This window comes from Sus scrofa, chromosome 1, assembly GCF_054392235.1.
Source record: "Sus scrofa isolate SSC_HxYL_T2T_F1_AM1 chromosome 1, Sscrofa_HxYL_maternal_Yorkshire_Landrace_v2.0, whole genome shotgun sequence".
Taxonomy (NCBI): Eukaryota; Metazoa; Chordata; class Mammalia; order Artiodactyla; family Suidae; genus Sus; species Sus scrofa.
In genome coordinates this window covers 144,620,109-144,640,332 of record NC_139383.1, presented here as the reverse complement: position 1 = coordinate 144,640,332, position 20,224 = coordinate 144,620,109, and the positions used below count along the sequence as shown (strand labels likewise).

At 37.3% G+C, this 20,224-nt stretch overlaps 1 protein-coding gene across 2 annotated transcripts in view; it reads left to right on the top strand.

Annotated features, from left to right (window-relative positions):
* Positions 1 to 20,224, top strand: part of LOC102166428 (uncharacterized) — a 531,894-nt gene that overhangs the window by 239,510 nt on the left and 272,160 nt on the right. The gene's annotated exons all lie outside the window — the stretch shown is intronic.

Here is a 20,224-nt window from a genome sequence, read left to right as displayed (position 1 = left end):
TTGTGATGTCAGCTTCCATTGAGGCTATGATAGCCTAACTTTCAAAGACAAAACAGACCAATCATCTACCTTAACAAGACCCTCATATACAGACAGCAGAATAGACCCTTCTTGCTTGTCTGTTTCTCTTTCCCTCTTCCCTTCCTCCATGCCTGGGACAAGTAAATGCTGTTTGTTCCACCTTCAGTGATAGGTGACAGCATCATATAAAAGCCATAGATGCTCCAATGAACTGAAACAAAATGCTGATTACTGAAGAACTAATCACTTTCTGTGATTTATGATTCCTTTGGTTCTAACATGTCGCCTTGTATTTTCTTTTTTTTTTTTTTTTTTTTTTTTATATTTTAGAGATTAAGCCCTTGTCAGTTACATTGTTTGCAACTATTTTCTCCCATTCCATAGGTTGTCTTTTTTTTGTCTTTTTTTTGCTATTTCTTGGGCCGCTCCCGCGGCATGTGGAGGTTCCCAGGCTAGGGGTCGAATCGGAGCTGCAGCCACCAGCCTACACCAGAGCCACAGCAACGCTGGATCTGAGCCGCGTCTGCAACCTACACCACAGCTCACGGCAACACCAGATTGTTAACCCACTGAGCAAGGCCAGGGATCGAACCTGCAACCTCATGGTTCCTAGTGGGATTCGTTAACCACTGCACCACGACGGGAACTCCCTGACTTGTATTTTCTATTTGTATTTGCTGAGTTTGATGGCCCCAGGTTTTCAAAATAGATACAAATCTCAATCCCTTGTAGCTCGTTTCCCCTCCATAAAAATGTTGTGAGAGGAGTTTCCATTGTGGCTCAGTGGAAACGAATCTAGCTAGCATCCAGGAGGACACAGCTTTGATCCCTGGCCTCTTGCGGTGGGTTAGGATCCAGCATTGCTGTGAGCTGTGGTGTAGGTTGCAGACATGGCTTGGATCTGGCATTGCTGTGGCTGTGGTGTAGGCATGTAGCTACAGCTCCAATTCAACCTCTAACTTCCATGTACCATGGGTGCAGCCCTAAAATAAGACAAAAAATGTGGTGAGAAATAGTTTCATATGCACTGGAAACTTCTTAGGAGCATTAGCAAATAAGCGCCATTATTATGTAGCAGTACAGAGTGACCAGTTTTATATCAAACTGTAATCTGAGGCTGTATAAATTTGCTTTTTTTTTTTGTATTTTCTTGTTGTAAATGATAGTGTTATTACAGAATTTCTGGAATTTAAAGTTTGCAACATGAACACAGTTTTATGCTAAATACATTTAAAATTGGATAAATATCTAAAGTGGATTTCTACTTTTAAATTGATTTTCATGTTCTCTTCAAAAAGTGACAGAAATAAAGATAATTAAACAAATTAAGTGATAAGAAAAAATTTAAAAAGTAGGCACAAATGAAATTGAACATACTTAAAATATATTGTGATTAGCTAGAAAGGTTAAATAAGTAATTTCATATTTAGTGTCCATGATTCTTTCTAATTTTGGAGTATTTTGAAACAAATATTAGAAATATAATAAAAATAATATTGTTTGATAAACACTATATTTTAGTTCATTTTTCCAGCTCTATGCCTTATATTTTTAGTTGTACTATACCTTTTTCCAATCCTGAAATATTCTCAAGCATTATCTTTTTTTTTTTTTGTCTATTTTTTGCCATTTCTTGGGCCGCTCCCATGGCATATGGAGGTTCCCAGGCTAGGGGTTGAATCGGAGCTGTAGCTGCCAGCCTACGCCACAGCCACAGCAACATGGGATCCGAGCCGCGTCTGCAGCCTACACCACAGCTCACGGCAACACCGGATCCTTAACTCATTGAGCAAGGCCAGGGATCGAATTCTGCAACCTCATGGTTCCTAGTCAGATTCATTAACCCCTGAGCCACGACGGGAACTCCAAGCATTATCTTTTTTTAAATTTCATTTTTCTGCCATGCCACTAATGTCTTATGCTGGAATTTATATTAAATATATGTCGAAGCCTCAGAAGGTAATTTCCTTCTCTCTTAACTATTGTTACATATTGTTTATTCCCTTTATCCTTTGTGCTGCATTCTGGGGCAGTTTCTTAGTACTTTCTTCTTATTTACCCATTCTTCTTCAACTATGTTCAATTTAGAGTTTGATTTGTGAGATTTTAGATTTAAATTATTTTATATAGTTTTTCATTTTCTGGATTTTTAAAAAATTGAAGTATCATTGATTTATAGTGTGTCATAGTTTCTGGTGTACACAGCAAAGTGATTCAATATATATATATATTTACATATATATTTATTTATATATTTATGGTTGCAGTATGTGTGTGTATATATATATATGCATATATATATATATATATACACTGTAAAGTTATTGCAAGGTAATAACAAGTTTCTTGGATTTTTAATTGATTCTTTTTTTAATCTATCTGAACTCATATATTTTTTTTTATGATTTAAGTAACTTCCAGATTGTGGTGGTATTATTTTCATTTCATCTGGAGCAAATTAATCCCCCAAATAGATTTTGTTGGCTGTGGCCTGACTCTCTTCCTTCTTCACTTGCTTTCTCTTTTACTCCCTCCCTCCTTTCCTCCTTCTTTTAAGCCTTTTTTGATATGCTTGCCTTATGGTTGTCTCCCATGTTCTCCAGTTCAAATCTAGGGCTTCAACTAATAACTCAGGTCTGGTACCCCACAGTGCCATTAGATATTTCTTCAATTCTGTCTCCAAATCACTTGATGAGTTGGACTAGATCTAGATTGCAACAGTCTTACTCCGTATAAGAGGAAGCTACAGTCAGTAGCAGTATTATTCAGATTCTTTTCCTGAGTGGGGTTTGGTAATACAGGAGGTTCCCTACAGGGAAGGAGAGGGTCCTGCTAAGCACTTGTTCTTAAGCAGCGAGCCTCCTTTTGGCCTCCTTTCTCCCAAGGATGCATTTTAGTTCCTATTTCTCTGCAGAGGTTTAACAAAATTGTATTTAGAGGGTGCCTTAAGTCATGGATTTGAATGGCAGTCTTGACCATTAGTTTTGAGTTCTTGAGTATTATTCTTCTAGCATGTGTGTGAATGTGTGTGTGGTTTTATCCAAGGTTTGGGGTAAGTGGTATAATAATGGATTTAAAATTGAATTTAATCCACAAGTAGTATATTTCAATCACCCAAGAATCATTTAGTCAACACATACTATGAATTAAGTAGAACACTAAGTAGAAGAATAAGATAGCGGTCCCTTCTCAATGCTCTCTTAGGCCAGGAGTATAGGCAAAATAATCTCCCTGTCCTTGACTTTGCTGCAAGTTTTACCTATGCTATTACTACTTAATTATGAGATTTTTAGGAATTACTATGGTTCAGGTGGTTCAATAAATAAATGCATTTTCATTGGACATTCTGTTCTTATCAGGTCTGTTATATCAGTTACTTAAGGATATGAGAGGGAAAGGCCACATGTGCACGTCAAAAGATTCCATGGATTTGGTCGGCATGACTGAAAGAGTTCAGCTTTTTCTCATAAGTTCCAAAAAAAAAAAAAAAAAAAAAAGAGAAAAGAAAAAATCAGCATAGCGTGTTTAAAAAAAATGTTATATATTTTATTACATAGATTTAATTATATGTAAATTACAGTGATTTACAATGTTCCTTCAACTTTTGCTGTATAGCAATGTGGCCGAGCTACCCATACATGACCATTTTTTTCATTTTCCATCAGGTTCTTATCCAAGAGACTGTACACAGTTCCCTGTGCTGTATAGTAGGACCCCATCACCCATCTGCATCTACCAACCCCAAACTCCCCGTCAGTACCCCTCTCTGCTCCCTCTGCCCTGGCAAACACAAGTCTGCCCTCTATGTCCATTATCTGTTTTTGTCTTGTTGATAGATCATTTTTGTCATTTTTAGACTCCACATGTAAGTGATATCATATGGTGTTTGATTTTCACTTTCTGACTTACTTCACTTAGTATGAGAGTCTCTAGTTGCAGCCATGTTGCTGCAAATGGCATTATTTTGTTTGGTTTATGGCTGAATAGTATTCCATTGTTTATATATACCACATCTTCTTAATCCATCCCTCTGTTGATGGACATTTAGGTTGTCTCCATGTCTTGGCTATTGTGAATAGTGCTGCAGTGAACACAGGGTGCATATATCTTTTTCAATGAAAGTTTTGTCTGAGAATATGCTTATGAAAATAACTAAAACTTTGAAACTCTAGTTTTTTCTTTAAAGAAATCATACCTAACCAGGATTAGTAAGAACTGCCAAGATTAGCTTTATTAGTAATAAATAGTGAGTCAGAAAGGAGAAGTGCCATCAGGAGGACTGGCAGCTGCAACCAACATGTGCTGTTTTTACCTATTTTTATCTTTTACTTGTATTGTTTTTGTAAAGTAAAGCAGAAAGCAGAAAGGAAAAGAAAAATGAAGTATAGCAAAAGACTTGGAGAAAGGAAATGGTTGCAGAGAAAGGAATTATTCCATAAAACAAAAAGCAGAGAGGTTTACTTAGGATAAGGAAGAAAATAAGACAGGAGATCAAGAAGAAAATAAAATCAGACTGGGAAAAAACAAATTGTCCTTTCCTTCACGTGAATGGAATGTTGTACATACAATCTCCTCCTTTAACTTGCTAGTCACCATCATATATATTCAAGAGAAAATATACTACAAAACATCCACCTACTTTTCAATAGAAGCAGAAGAATAGCTCCCCAATAAACTCATCTCTCATTCTCCCTGTTCCTGCAACAAGATTCATTCTCTTAGGAATAGAAATTATGGAATCTAAGAGTAAGACAATAATCTGGAAAAAGAGTAAGGAGATAAAGGGCAAAATTTTCTTTTGTTTGCAAATCTAGTGTATTAATTGCATTCCTGGGAGACTTTCTGGACAGAGCCGCTGGTAAACAAATTAGATATAAACCGAAGGCGAGGGCACTAGGGTCACTGTGGTGAGGGAACATCAAGTGACAGGCACTGGGACCCCCGATGCATGGCTTGCAGAGCAGATGTTCACAAGGATGCAGTGATTATTGAACTGGTAATAAAAAAGCATCAGCTTACAGGCAGCCACGATGGATGCTGGTAATTATAAAGCATCCCCTGGGAGGAAAATGACACAAGTCAGCCACAACTCCGCAATCACCGGGGCATAATTAAAGCTCCAGTAACAGTTGTTAATAGGGTGCAAATAAAACAGGGGGAAAATTTGAACACAACCTTCCCCCCCCCTTTTTTTAAAGAGATGGCAAAGGGCAATGTAATTACAGGGATAGCAGATTTTATAATTTTGCTCCATATCATGAAACAAAGGGTTGGGGCTATTAAGCGGTCATTGATATTTAAAGTATGGAAATCCAGATACACCTATATATATATATACACCAAAGGGAAAAAAAGTGTGTTTGCTCTTTGAATATGTAGTATGTGGGGGAGAACAGATTTTTTAAACAGAATGTTTATATTCTAATTTTCAAAATGGTAGAAATACAAATATGTAAAGAAAACGGAATACATGTAAATATTTGGCCATTTCATCCTTTCCGGAAGATCTGTAGTGGTATAATGTGCCAAGCTATATGATACTGTTGGTTAAAATGGTTTAGATATTGTTAAATAAAGTCAGCAAATCACTTACAGTGTTGAAAGTGTCACTTCTTCACAGAATGCTGCCAGCCACTCCCTAACCTAAAACATCAAGCAAAACAGGGCTCATTTTCCATGGGCTAAATCACTGAAGCTATTTGCCAGAATTACTCCTAAGAAAAATACATCTATACCCATTGCAACCCAGTTGCCTGGGCAATTGGGCAACTAACTATGCATCTGGATGTGCATTACCAATTAGGCCTATATATAGAGAAGCAGATGGGGAGTAGGATGAAAAGGAAGGGAACTCTCTTAAGTTCCTATCTAGCCAGTTTTCCATTCATGGATATTTAAAAGTTTAGGTTTAAAGGGCTGGTAAATGTAGAAAACACACTCTACCTCCCTCACTAAACTTCATGTGAGAAGTATATGAATACCCATGTGTGTCGTGTTTCAATAAATTGTAGCAAATGGGGAAAAAGGGAATAGCAATTTTCAGTAGAAGTCCCATTTATGGATTTTAACATGATCGCAATTAGCTACCAAAGTCTTTCTCTTGCTTTCTTTTGGTATTTGGAAAGCTGGCCACTTAAAACATAACTAAATGCTGACTGATGTATTCAGTATGGAATGTATAAAGAATAAATTATATTTCCAATATGAACATAGATTCCTAGAACTGAAAAGGACAGTTTATGGCCCTGATTATCCTTAAATACCTACTGTTTGCAAGACACTCATAAACATGAAATGTTCTAGGAGACAGTATCTGCCCCATACTGTCAACATAGACACAGGAAAAGTTAACAGATCAAAAAATGTGAAGTCCATGACGTCTTTTGGACTCCTAGGTCATGGAAAAATAATAAAAACTTCAGGAGAAACTTCTGTTATTAGGAGAAAGATTCAGTGGCACAGGACATACTATCCCAGGACTAAGATATTAAGAAATGTGAATATTTTGGCTTTGGAGGGGACTGGGCTTCCTTTAAATGAGAATTAGTTTCTCAAGGAGTATAAAATGCAGAACCATAGAGCCTTTCCTGAAAGGAGAGAACGTAGAGGAATAGCGGAGAGAGAAAAGGCAAAAATCCTATCTTCACCTGAGGGAGAGAACAGGAAAGAGTGTTCTGCAGGTGGCTCAGGATTCTGTTAGAAAAGGGGAGGTTGTAATCAAATAAGTGGGGAATACTGTTTGCTGTATCTCCCTCTTGGAGATTCACAATCACATTACCCTATTAAATGCTCTGAAAAATCCCGCCTTGAGACTATATATCAAACTGGTTATATGTACAGCTTGGCTGAGGTAAATGGTGTTAGTTTGAACCTCAGCCCTGCTAAAAACTAGGCAAGTTACTTAACCAATCGAAATAGTAATTAAGATATCCTTTCACTTGTGTTCCTCAACTACAAAATAGAGAGGATTGGAGGACCCACGTCTGGGTTGTTGTGAAGATTAATACAGCATTTCATGTAAAGTATTTAGCACAGTTCCAGGTGCCTAGGAGATGCTCAAAATATCTTAGACATTGTTAGAATTAATATATATTATGTAATTAATGTCAACCTATTTAGCTTTATTTACTTCAGTATTTTCTTTCCTTTGACTATGGAACTATCTTTTAAAACGCATCCTCAAAAACTTGAAGATATACTAGGTTTTTTTTTTTTTTTCAATACACAGGTTTGAAACACTGGACCTGTGAGGGAATCATATGGTCCAAAGGAGGTGCTTATGACTTATTTCTCCTACTGCCCTGAAGTTACTCATGTTTGATATGGAGAACAGGGCTCAGGATGGGAAGGTTAGCAGCTCTGGGGCATCAGAAGGATGACCAGAAGAAGGCAAGGTGAGGAAGGTGTAATATTGAGGCAGCAGACCTTTTAACCTGTTTGTTTTTGTCCTTATTAGCAATAATTGAACAATGAGTATCCTAATGGACTGAGGTTTTAATTGTAAAGTTACCGCTGTCTATCTATGCCTGTATCTTAAAACTTAATCAATACATTATCTAAGGACATTCCCTTCCTTATCTTTATATTCTTAATAATTTCCCCAAGGCTTCAAATAAAGCTTTCAAACCCATTCCTTAGATGAGGAAACAACAGGTGAATCTTCCATTTTCCTTCAGTCTGCTCTTGTCCTTCAGGAGCCTCCAAGTCTACTCTTTTTTTTTTTTTTCTTATTTAAATCTCTCTTCTCTTTTACCTAAGGTACAGAAATGTAGAAGGAAGAAAATGTGAACAGAGAAGTTGATTGGGGCGGAGGCACAAGGGGAAGTGAGAAGGTTTTCCAAGATAGGTGAAATACAATCATGGTCTTTCATTATTCTTGATTCCAAAACAAATGAAAATAAAAGCAATCTAACATAGCTTATTCCAGAACTTCCCAGGAGGGTGATAGAATTTAGTGACAAGTTGGAACGAATGTGCTAATGTGTCAAAGAAAATCTCCTTGGAAGACTATTGTATAAATGTAAACTATCTTTAGTATATTTGATATAAATTCAGGGATTTTTGTCCCCTTTTTAAAAGCAAGTTTTAAACAGCATTTTCAAGTACTATACATAAGTCAGTATTTAACAGTCTGTTTAGATTTAAATAGTCCTGGGATAAAATATATTAATTTTAGGGCTTTAGATATTTTATAACAGTTATAGTTTCTCCTAGATAATGGACAATTCTATAAATTTCTTTTGTTTTGTTTCCACAGTAATTCAACATAGAGCAGACTGTTTTGACATCAAGACATAAGAGCTAGACATAAAAGAAGAGAAAATATAGATTAGATTATTTTCAATTTTTTTAAGTGTTTCAAGAAGTGTTCTTACAGATTTTTTCTCTCATTGTCTACAATTTCAAGCACTCAATGTGCTTAGGATTCTTGCCAAAAAATTTAACCAAATTTGTTTTGGATTTCTGATAGGACATCTTTGTGGCAGATTTATTTTTAATTTTTTCTCTGGGGATTTGTGCTTTATTTAGGAGAATTATATGTACCCCTCTGTAATGTTACTAATCTCCAGGTTCATAATATGAAAAAAATCTTTGCTTGTTCTTGAAAAAGCTGAAAGAAAAATGATAACCAATTCTATCTTATACTAGTGAATCTTTATAAATTGTACCGTATTTTTCTATTTAGTGGGGTAATTAGTGTTCACTCCTTTTTGGTCAATACAGTTAATAATCATGTTCTATATTTCAGTGAACACAGAAGGTACTGAGGATGTAATAATAATTAGTACAGTCCCAACAACTTCAAGAAACTAAAAGTCTTTATCATGTTAAGAAAACCCACTATTGTGCCATTTGCACTATTGTGATGGCCTGGACAAGATGCTATGGGAGCAGGCATACTAAGGAAGTCTTTCTAGAAAAGCTCCTGTTTAAATAGAATCTTAAAGGATTAACTGGAAATACAGGAGTGAGTTGTACATAGGAGTGATAAGGATTATGCCTTAGTTCCTTCCTTGGTTATTTTCCCTTTTCTCAGTATTTTTACTTCCTACGTCACCTCCTCTAGTTACATGACTATCAATTTCACTTATATTCACATGATTACTACATTTATTATTTAGCTCTGACCTTTCTCCTAAATTCTAGATTCATATCTAATGGCTTATCTAATATTGCACCTGAATATTTAACACCACATTTGATATGTTTAAAATAAAGCTTTTAACCACCTGCCCATCAATTTGTTCTTCCTCTGATGTTCCATGTCTCACAAAATGGCACCACATCTTACTCAATTCTTAGATATTTCTTTTGCACCTTACTTGCAATCTCTCAGCAAATTCCATGAGCTTTACTTTCAAATTATGTTGTGAATCTGACCACTTGTTGCTACTGCTCTGCCCAAGTCATTTCTTTTCTGGATATTGTAAGAGACTCCAAAATTGTCTCTTTGTTTCTCTTCTCATCCAGCTCCTGCAGCAGGCAGATTGCTTCTTTTGAATCATAAACCAGATTATGTCACCCTGACTTCCAGTGGCATCCTATTATAGAATAAAATCTAAAGTCCTGAGCATGGCTTCTAAACCAGCACATGATCTTTAGCATATCTAACTCTCTTACCTGTTTTAGCTACACTGGCCTTCCTGCTGTTTGTCCAACATAGATGCCAGATCTTTAACCATTGCATTTGTCTCTCCCTACTTGAAAGGTCCTTGCCCCTAGAGTTCACAGGGCTGATTTCCTCTTATAAGCTACATCCTTGGAGAGATCTCTGTTTAGCAAATTTCTCTCCAAAATCTCTCTGAGACTAATTTGTTTGCAAAATAAATGTCATTAAAACTCACTTATTTCCATGGGTGAAGCAAAGAATACTCATTTGACCATCTAGGCTCTTTTAAATCTGCTTTGCTAGAACTTTCATAAGAAACCTCACACTGAACTCTGAAAAGCCTCTGGAGGCCAAGAAGCCAAGCCAAGTAGTTGACATCAGATTTTTTTTTTTTTTTTTTGAGTGAATCCCTTTCTTCTTGAGGTCGCCCAAATATTCCGAGGTTCCTACACCTGCAAAGAAGTGACCTTCCTTACTTGGTTAGGCAGCTGGGAACCCTGTATGCAATGTTCCAGGCCATTTTTCTATGAAGCCATATTGGGCTATAGGGTCAACCTTAGTGCCTTAAAGCTGTCTGCCGTATCTGATTTGATGCACATCATTCTGAAATATGACATTCCAGTGAAAATCTTGATAATATAACTAATGTTTCCAATTATGTCTTATTAGAACAGATTCTTATTTAACTTATGCAAATAAGATATTGCCATGAAAAATGAGAATGTTTAGAGTTTTCAAATTCTAGAGGGATTAAGTAGGGAGAAAAAGTAATTATTTTTGTTCACAAAGTTATACTTTACCAAATTTCTCTAGGTCATTGTTAGCTTAAGAGAAATAAAAAATATTTTCTTAAATCTAGAAAAACAACATATGAAAGAATGAGCAGTTTTAACCAGAAAGTTATAAAAACTATAATCATCCTTACCAGTTCATTTAGCCCCATATTATTATTTCTTATTTTGCTTGAATGCAGATTTTCCATTTGTTGTGGAAATTTTTACCCAGTTTAGTTTTATAATCTTAAAGTTAACAGAAATTTGTGCTTTCCAAAGTCCTTTCTACCTTCTTGAAGATGAAGAATTTTTGTAGGATACATTTACAAAAGGATCAAACAATAACTATAAATGACAAAGGGCTTAAAAGTGGCCATGATTAAAGATCTGATGAGAATTTGTACTAATGCAATTGACAAAGCAATTCGGTTCTTTCTATGACACACACAACATTTTGGCATAACTAAAATTACAAGTGACTACATTGTACTAGGACATCTGATTTCTAGGAATTTCATACTGTTTCTAGAATGTCTACATGTCTTAAAAAATCAAGAAGTCTTAGTATTACTTCTTATTTGACAATGCTGCCCATGTAATTTAACATATCAAATAAGCCTAATTAGTTTAACATTTATTTTCTTTTTTTTTAAATCAAGAGAGAAAACAAATATTTTGAGATGTTCCAGAAGCCCTCTGGAAAAAACCCAAAGTTAGCTTGAGGTTGAAAATACTTTATTTAGAATTTAATTTGGGGGAATTTATCATAAATATCAAAAGTTCCAGACACATGGCTAAATAAGGATCATAGATTATTATAAAACAAAACAATTATCTATTGAACCAAAGTGACAATAAAAGACTTCAAAGGCAACTACAGAAGGTTGTGAGCAAAACTTGACTATTTTAATACGGAGATGATTCAGTTTTTTTTAAGTAATCAAATATCTGATTAAGACAACATGAAGTACAGGAAATTATTTTGATAAGACCCAAAATCTGCTTTCTAGGCAGATTATTTAAAAGGTAAAGAAATAAACCTTTCATAATATCTTATCATGAGCAGGTCAATAGCCCAATAAACTTTGTTCTTTTAGCAGATAAAAGAAAATCAGTTTTAGTTTCACATAAGTAAACTACTGACATTAAAGCTTATTTTTCAAACCCTTATGGTAACAGTTCAATTTTTAGCCAACTTGATCATACAAGGTAAAATCCTCTTTTTCTTGCTCTCTTCCCAACTTTCTGTATCACTTTGTCCTTTATGTTCCTCTTTCCAATTCAGAAATAACCACTTCTACTTTAGGAAAAATTTCCTCTTTTTTCTCTGAACAAAATGTGTCCCCATACTTCATACTTTTTCTTATCCCAAACAGTTCTATTTCCCTCTACACAGAGTTATTTTGCTTATTATTTCTAATAGGTTTAATTACACATGTTAATTAGAACTCTTAATCCTTAGAAACTTTAATTTCTAGTTATAACTACAGAGTTATATAAACTGTCTGATACACCTGTATTCTTTATATTAGTCAATTTTTGAATACATTTCACAATTTCTAGAAACATATGTCCTTTCAAAAAGTACTACAGTCTCTCAATGTGGCACAAGACATGTTTACTAGCAACCCAAATATCTTTGGTTTCCTTATAATAAGAAGCAAAAAGTATATAAACCCAAGTTCAGTAATTAATGTTTAATTATGGTGTATTATTTGTAAATTATATGGATAATTAATGAATTTCCATCATTTAACTTAGTAAAACTCAAAGATTTTAAGTTACCAAAAATATGTGGGGAAACTAATTACACAATCCATAAAATATAGTTATTGTTGAAAAGTTTACCTAAAAACTTGTTTCTCAGATATATCTATCAAATTTACTTATTCCCAATATTTATGTTTACAATGCTCCCAAAAACTTCATGAGAAATTAGACAATATCAGTCCTAATTCTAAGTTATTTTATTCTTCTTGAAAATTTTTGTAACAGAGTGAACCTGGATTTATTTGACTAATAAACCTAGGTAGAATAAAAGTTGTATGTCTATATTATATTTAATGTTGATAACTCTAAGGACATGTCTGTTTTAATTAAACAAACTTAAACCAGCTTTTGTTTACTAAAGATTATCTAAGGTTGAAACTGCACAACTTGGATTGGGACTTGAACCCACAGACTAAAACTCAAACTCAGCCAAAACCCATATTGGGACTTGAACCCACTGTCTTTTGATTCAAATCACACACCTGGTTTCAGGATTTAGTTAAGTTCAGGTTCTTTATGTTTATGTACAGAAGGGATTGAGTAAGAGGCAAAGTGATAGGTAAGAAGGAGGTTTATTGAGAGAGATGGACAGACTGTGGGCCATATTAGAAGGCCAGAGTAGCCTGGGAGATCCACATTCCATAGACAGAAAATGATCTGTCTCAAAGATGAAAGAGTGGCTCCAAAATATGGGTGGTTAGTTTTTATGGGCTGGGTAATTTCATAGGTTAAGGAATGGGAGGATTATTACAGCTGTTTCAGGGAAAGGGTGGAGATGTCTAGGAATGGACCACCGCCTACTTTTTGGCTTTTCATGGTTGGCCTTGGAACTGTCATGGTGCCTGTGGGCATGTCATTTAGCATGCTAATGCATTACAATGAGCATATAATGAAGTTCAAGGTCCATTGAAAGTGCCATCATCCATTATCTTGGACCTGGTTGGTTCTAACCAGTCTTTGTCCTATCTTCAACAGTGATATCATGCTTTTAATTTTTATTTATTTACTTTTTGGCTCTACCCATGGCATATGGAAAATCCTGGGCCAAGGATCTAATCTAAGAAGCATCTGCAGCCACACACAGCTGCAGCAACACCAGATAACACCAGATCCTTAACCAACTGTGTCAAACTGACACACTGGGATAGAACTGGCAATGCCATAGAGAGAAGCTGGATTATTAATCCACTGCACTGCAGCTAGAACTCCTGTCAATCTGTTGGGGACATGGCTCGGATCATCTTGGAGAATGAGTCACATGAACACGGAGAGATCTCAACAAGTCTTTTTACTTCTGCAGAAGGGAGCGGGTACTCAAAAAGCACGTGCAAAGAAGAAAAGACCCTCCTATTTATCCCTAACACAGATGAAGTACCTGTCCCCTTCCCATTGGTCAGGTCAGGGTGCACATTCTTCTCGTTTGGCTAATTTGAAACAAATTGTTACTGGGAGAAGAGGGAAAGAGGAGGGGGGGATCACAGGAAGGCGTTTCAGCCAAAACCAGAGCAAAATGGAGTAACCAAGATTTCCTTTGATAGAAAAGACAGTATGTTACTTTCCACAATTCTTTTAATGGATGTGCCCTACCCCCTTTCCTCTTGCTTCAAGATCATATGAGCTTCAAAAATTTTGGGGTTAGTTTCTATATTTCTGAGTTTTAGGAATTTAATTCTTTTTTTTTTTTTTTTGTCTTTTTACCTTTTCTAGGGCCACTTCCCATGGCATATGGAGGTTCCCAGGCTAGGGGTCTAATTGGAGCTGTAGCCGACAGCCTACACCAGAGCCACATCTGCAACCTACACCACAGCTCATGGCAATGCCGGATCCTTAATCCACTGAGAAAAGCCAGGGACTGAACCTGAAATCTCATGGTTCTTAGTTGGATTCATTAACCACTGTGCCACGACGGGAACTCCAGGAATTTAATTCTTAAGCATTTAATTTTAATTCAGTTAAATAGACCTTATTACAATTTAATTTGGGGAATACCATATGGAGATAGAAAAATATCTGTGAATGGCCACTTATCTTTCTAACTCCTCTTTAAATGTGGTTGGTTCTTCTGAAAGGGGGAGGTAAAGGGAATTTATAATTTATAAAAACTGCTGCTGGAGTTCCTGTCATAGTTCAGTGGTAACCAACCTGACTAGGGTCCATGAAGATGCAGTTTTGATCCCCGGCCTCACTCAATGGGTAAGCACCAGCATTGCCGGGAGCTGTGGTATAGGTCACAGATGCAGCTCCGATCTGGTGTTGGTTGCTCTGGCTGTGGCTGTGGCCAACAGCTCTAGCTGTGATTTGACCCCTAGCCTGGGAACTTCCATACGCCATGGGTATGGCCCTAAAGAGCAAAATAAAAAACAAAAAACAAAACTGCTGCTGTCCAGAAGACATGAATTCTTTGTGGTGGGGGTCCAGGATACATCTATAAAGGACATTGCACAGGAAGGCCTGAAGCTGGCAGAGCCTGATTACAGATCTTTGGAAAGTAGGAGTGATCTCAGGTGGGTGTGGGGTGGCCATGGTGTGTGGTGGCTTAAAGCATGATCTCAGTTCTCCAACCAGGAATTGAACCAGGGCCATAGTCATGAAAGCGCTGAATCTTAACCACTAGACCACTAGGGATTAGTGACTAGGAACGGGGCATTAGCTTTTGTCTCCTTTGAGGAAAGAATTCAGCAAAGAAACAAAAAGTAGTGAGACAAGCAAAGTGTTAATTAGGAGAGAAGTTATGTGTAGAGCAAACATGGGTAGGCTCAGGGAGACAGAAAGACAGAGAGAGAGAGCTGCACACTTTTGGGGTGGTTTACATCACTTATACGGTGCAGTTCTTCTGGGTTTCACCTGGCCCATCTTCTTGCTTTGTTTGGCTCTGAGTCCATATTTGGTCTGACTCAGGGCCCTCCCCATACCCAAAAGATATGTGGGTAGTATCTTTTAGCCAAGATGGATTCCAGTATGAGGGAACTTCACAGGAACATATAAAGGTATAGCACCCCTCCCCTGAGGATCCTTTTTGTGCATGTGTAAAAAGGGGGGGGCCCTCCTTGACCTCAAGAATGAGAACTATGTGGTCTATTTATCTTTTACCTAAGCAGGGATTAGCCCTTCTCTGTTCCTGTTGTTCCCATTGTCTTGAGTGTCCACAGGAGACAGTCTAGCTGCTTATCCTATTCCTATTATTATATTTAATTTTCAAGTGTAAAAAGGAGGCTAGTTGTAAATGTCTAATCTAAGGTCCATCTATCTCTTGCTTTAGGAAGACGTGTAAGGAACAGTAAAGCAAGCCCTACCACCTGTCCTAGGTGCTTCTGCTAAACTTATTTCCTGGCTTTCAGTATTTACATAAGTAACCAGTATACCCTGGACTTAGAGATCAGGGTGGAATTCCCTCTGTAAATCTTATAAGTAGAGGGAAGTCAAAACAGGCAGCTGGGTGTTTAAGGGATTTCCTGGGGAAGTTGGAGGAGTTTGGGGGTCTAAAGAAATTTGCTGATGCAATGGGGCTAGATTTTGATGGAGAGGGAGGAGGTTAGACCAGGGGCTCAGAGATTCAAAATCTCTTCAAGACGTCTGATACAGGGATATGGGGTTAAAGGGTTATATGAGAAGATGGAGAAGGGGAATTTACATAGGGTGTAGATTTGAATTATTCTAGGTCTAATTTTTGTTCTTTCCTCTTATTAAGGGAGTCTTCAAGCTAGCCATTGTATCCTTTTGTATCCATTTTTCAACTTGATCTTTCCATAGGTACTAATAAGACAATTGTTTTGAATGAGAGTTCTCTAAAATTTTAAAAAAATATAGCTAATTCAAAGACTCTACCATCTGACCATTATCGAGTAGGATCTTATATTAATCTTAATAGTGACTCAAACCAACAAGCATTTTTATGATTTGACCATGGACACAAGAGGCATCCACAGGAGAGTACAAAAGATGCAGCCCTCACAAGATCCAGAAAGTTTCCTTCCAGAGTTAGTTAGCTTAAGAAAGCAAAGACCTTTGTTGTCACAAGCAATAAGAATGATGTAGTGCAAATAGTGTCTCTGGCTTTCCATGAAAATGCAGGACACATCAAAGATTGAGATAACGAAGGTCCTTTATGGACTGTAACCCCTCATGATAAACTCCCCTGAAAACTGGCAAAGTTGAACACAGGAAACACTGCTTATTAGATCCACACTCTACTCAGCTGTCCACAAGATGCATTCTCCAGTTGGAGGATACTGTAGAGAATATTCTCACTGTTTCCAAATCGAATTTAGGGCTGCTCATCTGCCATGGAGCAAAGCCAGTCTACTGACACTGGGTTGTGGTGAAGGGGAAGTACAGGGCCCCAAGCAGGGAGAATGAGTAGCTTGTGCTCAAAAGACCCAGATGCCCCAATGGCTTTCAGGGAAGGATTTTAAAAGGCAACATTTGAGGTGAGGGTTGTAGCTTATGGACTTTTCTTCTGACAGGTTGGTGGTGAGGGAACAGGAAGGTGTTTCAGGAATCTTAATCATCAACCTCTGGTTCCAACCACTCTGGGGTCTCTATGCTTGTGGTCAGAATGTAGTTATCACCCTCCACCAGGGTGAGGATCTTAGTGTCTGCAGAACAACTCAAAGATATGCATTAGACTGTTATATGTATCCTTTGAGAAGGAACAAGGACTCTGTTTTATTGCCGAACTATTGTTTAGGCTATCATTGCTTTTCTTGATTAACTGCTTTTCCTTTGTTTCTGCATTCTCTCACTTTTCTAATTAGTAACTGCCTGAGTCTGCTCTTTGGAACTCAAGGAAGGCCTAGGAAACTAAAGCCTTTTTCTACAAGTGAGACAGGGGACATGGAGGGGCTTTTGTTCCTGGGAGGGCCCCATAGTGTCCTGCTTGATTTCAACTAGTCATAAAGCTGAGCTCTCAGGACATAGAGCAAGATGATAGAGACAAAAGAAGGCAATGTCCATCTCATGGACAAAGGGAAGAATAGAAAACAATAGTACCAAAGTTTGCTATACCCAAGAAACTAGTTTCCACAAATATTTTCTTCTGATAATCTATCTTTAAAAAAGGAAAAGGGGACCTGAAAGACTGATGTGGTAAGAATTTTTACCTTCTTTTGGATTTTGTGAGAGGTCCTGGGATGTCTCAGCTGCGGCAGTCCTGGATCAAGCAGTGCCCAGCCAGTGAAGGTCCCTTAATGGTCACCAATGTAAGCCTGGACATTTTTTTCCTTCTTTCTTTCTAAGTTCCTTGGCCGGTCTAATACTCAGACTGATATAAGACAGATTAACAGGAGAAAACAAATGTAATTAGATATGTATGGGAGCCTCATATAAATCTAAGACTCAGAAGGTAGCCAGGTCATTGAAGCTTATATAATATCCTGAGCTAAGGAACCAGGTAGGGGCCTCGGAATACAAAGGAGAGGAAGGCCATTCACAGGAGGCAGAGGAAAAGTTTAGAAAACAAAGGTCACCTGTTATGCAGATACATTTCTTAGATAAAAATGTATCTCTGGTAATAGCTCTCTTTCTGGTATAGGCCCCTTTCCAATGTAAGTGTAGGCAGTTGAGTGGCATTGTAAAGGGCTTTTCCTGAACCTGCTGGGGTTTTGATAGCCTTTAGCTTATAATAATCCTCCAGCTAAAGTGGCATATTTGAAAACTTATTCCCTTTCATACACAGACACACATTTATATTTAAATATATATTTCCAGCTTTATTATATATGTAATGTATAATGTGTGTATATAGTATTAATATATAGTAGTAATAATTATACAATAAATAGTATTCATATATTTTATATATAATTAATATATATTATTAGTATGTTAGAAAGTACTACTTCTCTTCATAGTAATGATCAAATACTATGAGAATTTGTAGGATGAATTTAAGTTGGAGAGTCAAAGAGGGGAGAAAGCATTTGAGTCCTAAATTGATCAGCAGGATATTGATACAGCAGGGGCAAATGCATGCAAGTGGAAGGGTGCAGGATATATTTGGGAAAACATGTTCTTAGCTGGGCATTCATAATCTTAGAGTTCTTATTTTATTATTTATTTATTTTTTTATTTGTGCTTTTTAGGGCTGCACCCACGGCATATGGAGCTTCTGAGGCTAGGGGTCAAATCAGAGCTACAGCTGCCAGCCTACACCAGAGCCACAGCAATGCAGGATCCGAGCCGTGTCAGTGACCTACACCACAGCTCACAGCAATGCTGGATCCTTAACCTGCTGAGCAAGGCCAGGGATAGAACTGGAAACCTCATGTTTCCTAGTGGGATTCATTTCTGCTGCACCATGACGGGAACTCCTAAAAGTTCTTATTTTAACAATTGAACTTATGCTGCACTCTTTTCTCTTAATTCACTTTTTCCTTGCATGTCAATGAAAATAAAAGTAGTTTCAATGTATCTTATGGCATCATTATGTGGCAAAAGGCTATGCTTTTATTTAGCCCATATGTGTTTGAAATTCAGGATTGTTGTATGGTTAGGAAAATATTTTTCTTTCTTTTCTGTCCTTCTCTGATGTCAAGGGTCATTCACATTTTTTGCAATAGGATTTAAACCAACAGTAGTTTACTAGTAACTTTGCCAATCTCAGGCAGACTCAAAGCCACACTCAAGATAATGACTTCTGGTATGACCTGAAACGTTCTCTTGCAGGAAATATCTCTCCCCACTCCTCTTTTTGCCGTTCTAGGGGCCAGCATTTTGAGTTACTGCTTTCTTTAACATTAATTATTCCCTACGTCATTGCCATAACAATCAACAAGGGAAGTTGCTTAATATGCATCTGATTCAATAATGTGCCCAGAAATGTGAATGTTTAATATGAGGGAAAAAAATAATTTTCCTCTATACTTCTAGTTTCTTGGCTGAGAGGGCCCTGTGATAAAAGTCAGATTAACATAAGAAAAAAAAAAAGACAAACAGTTGTAATAACACATATACCTCCCGTATACATGGGAGAGACCCAGGGAAACTGAGTAACTCCCCCCAAATACCCACGCCACCGTCTTAAATATCTTCTCCAGCTAAAGACAAAAGATGTTGGAGGAAGTGGTGAAATGGAGCAGGGCCCTGTGGGGCTCCTGGACACAAAAGCCTTTCTGTGTCCCCCATTTCTTATTTTTAGGGAATATGTTTCAGCCTCCATTACTTTCCCTGAGTTCCAAAGGACCTTTGCTAATCAGGAAAGGGAGGAGATGCAGAGACCAAGGGGGAGCATTCAAGAAACAATAATGCAGCTTTGGGGCAGGGTCCTGGTCCCTCAAGGAACATAGATAACAATATCTTTGAGTTCTTCTGCAGAACTAAAACTCTTAACAAATGGAAGGTGTTAATGAAGCATTGGAAAGAAGACTACCAGACCACTGAATACCAGCTTTGAAAACAATGCAAGCTTGCCTTTACCCTGATCCTTATCTATGGCCCTATTCTTCACTCCCCAAAATATAAAAGCACCTCCCAATCTCTCCTAAGGGGGGGGCACAGTCTTTTAAGTTATTAGCCTGCTGTGACCCTTCTTTGCCTGCCAAAGCAATAAAACTAATTTTTTTTTTTATCCTTTGCCCCAAACTCTTGTCTTTGCATTTGTATTTGGAACTGGCAGACAGAGGCCGAGTTCTGGCAACAGCAGAGAGAGAAGAGGCAGGTTATGGAAGATAAACAAGGGTATGGTTATTATGCAGATTTGTCCCTGCCCTCTCCATTAATAAGAGTTTCTAGAAATTTGGTCATCCTCCTCTTCTGGTATAGTGAGGGAGACACTCTTAAAAATGGAGATTTCCCTTACGGATTGTCTCTTACTAAAGGGTAACTTCTACTCAGTTTTCAGAGCTTCTCCTGTGTCTGCTGTTTCTTAATCATCCCACAATAATCCTTGGCAGAGCATACTTTGGGGTGACAGATTCTGCTCGCCTTTATTAGCATTGCATAGGATCCATGAATGAAACTTCAAGAAACACTGCCTTGAACGGCAAGCAATTTAAGAGGGTAGTGATTCACATAAGTTAAGGTGAATTCACTTAATTTAATAGTTCTCTTTCTA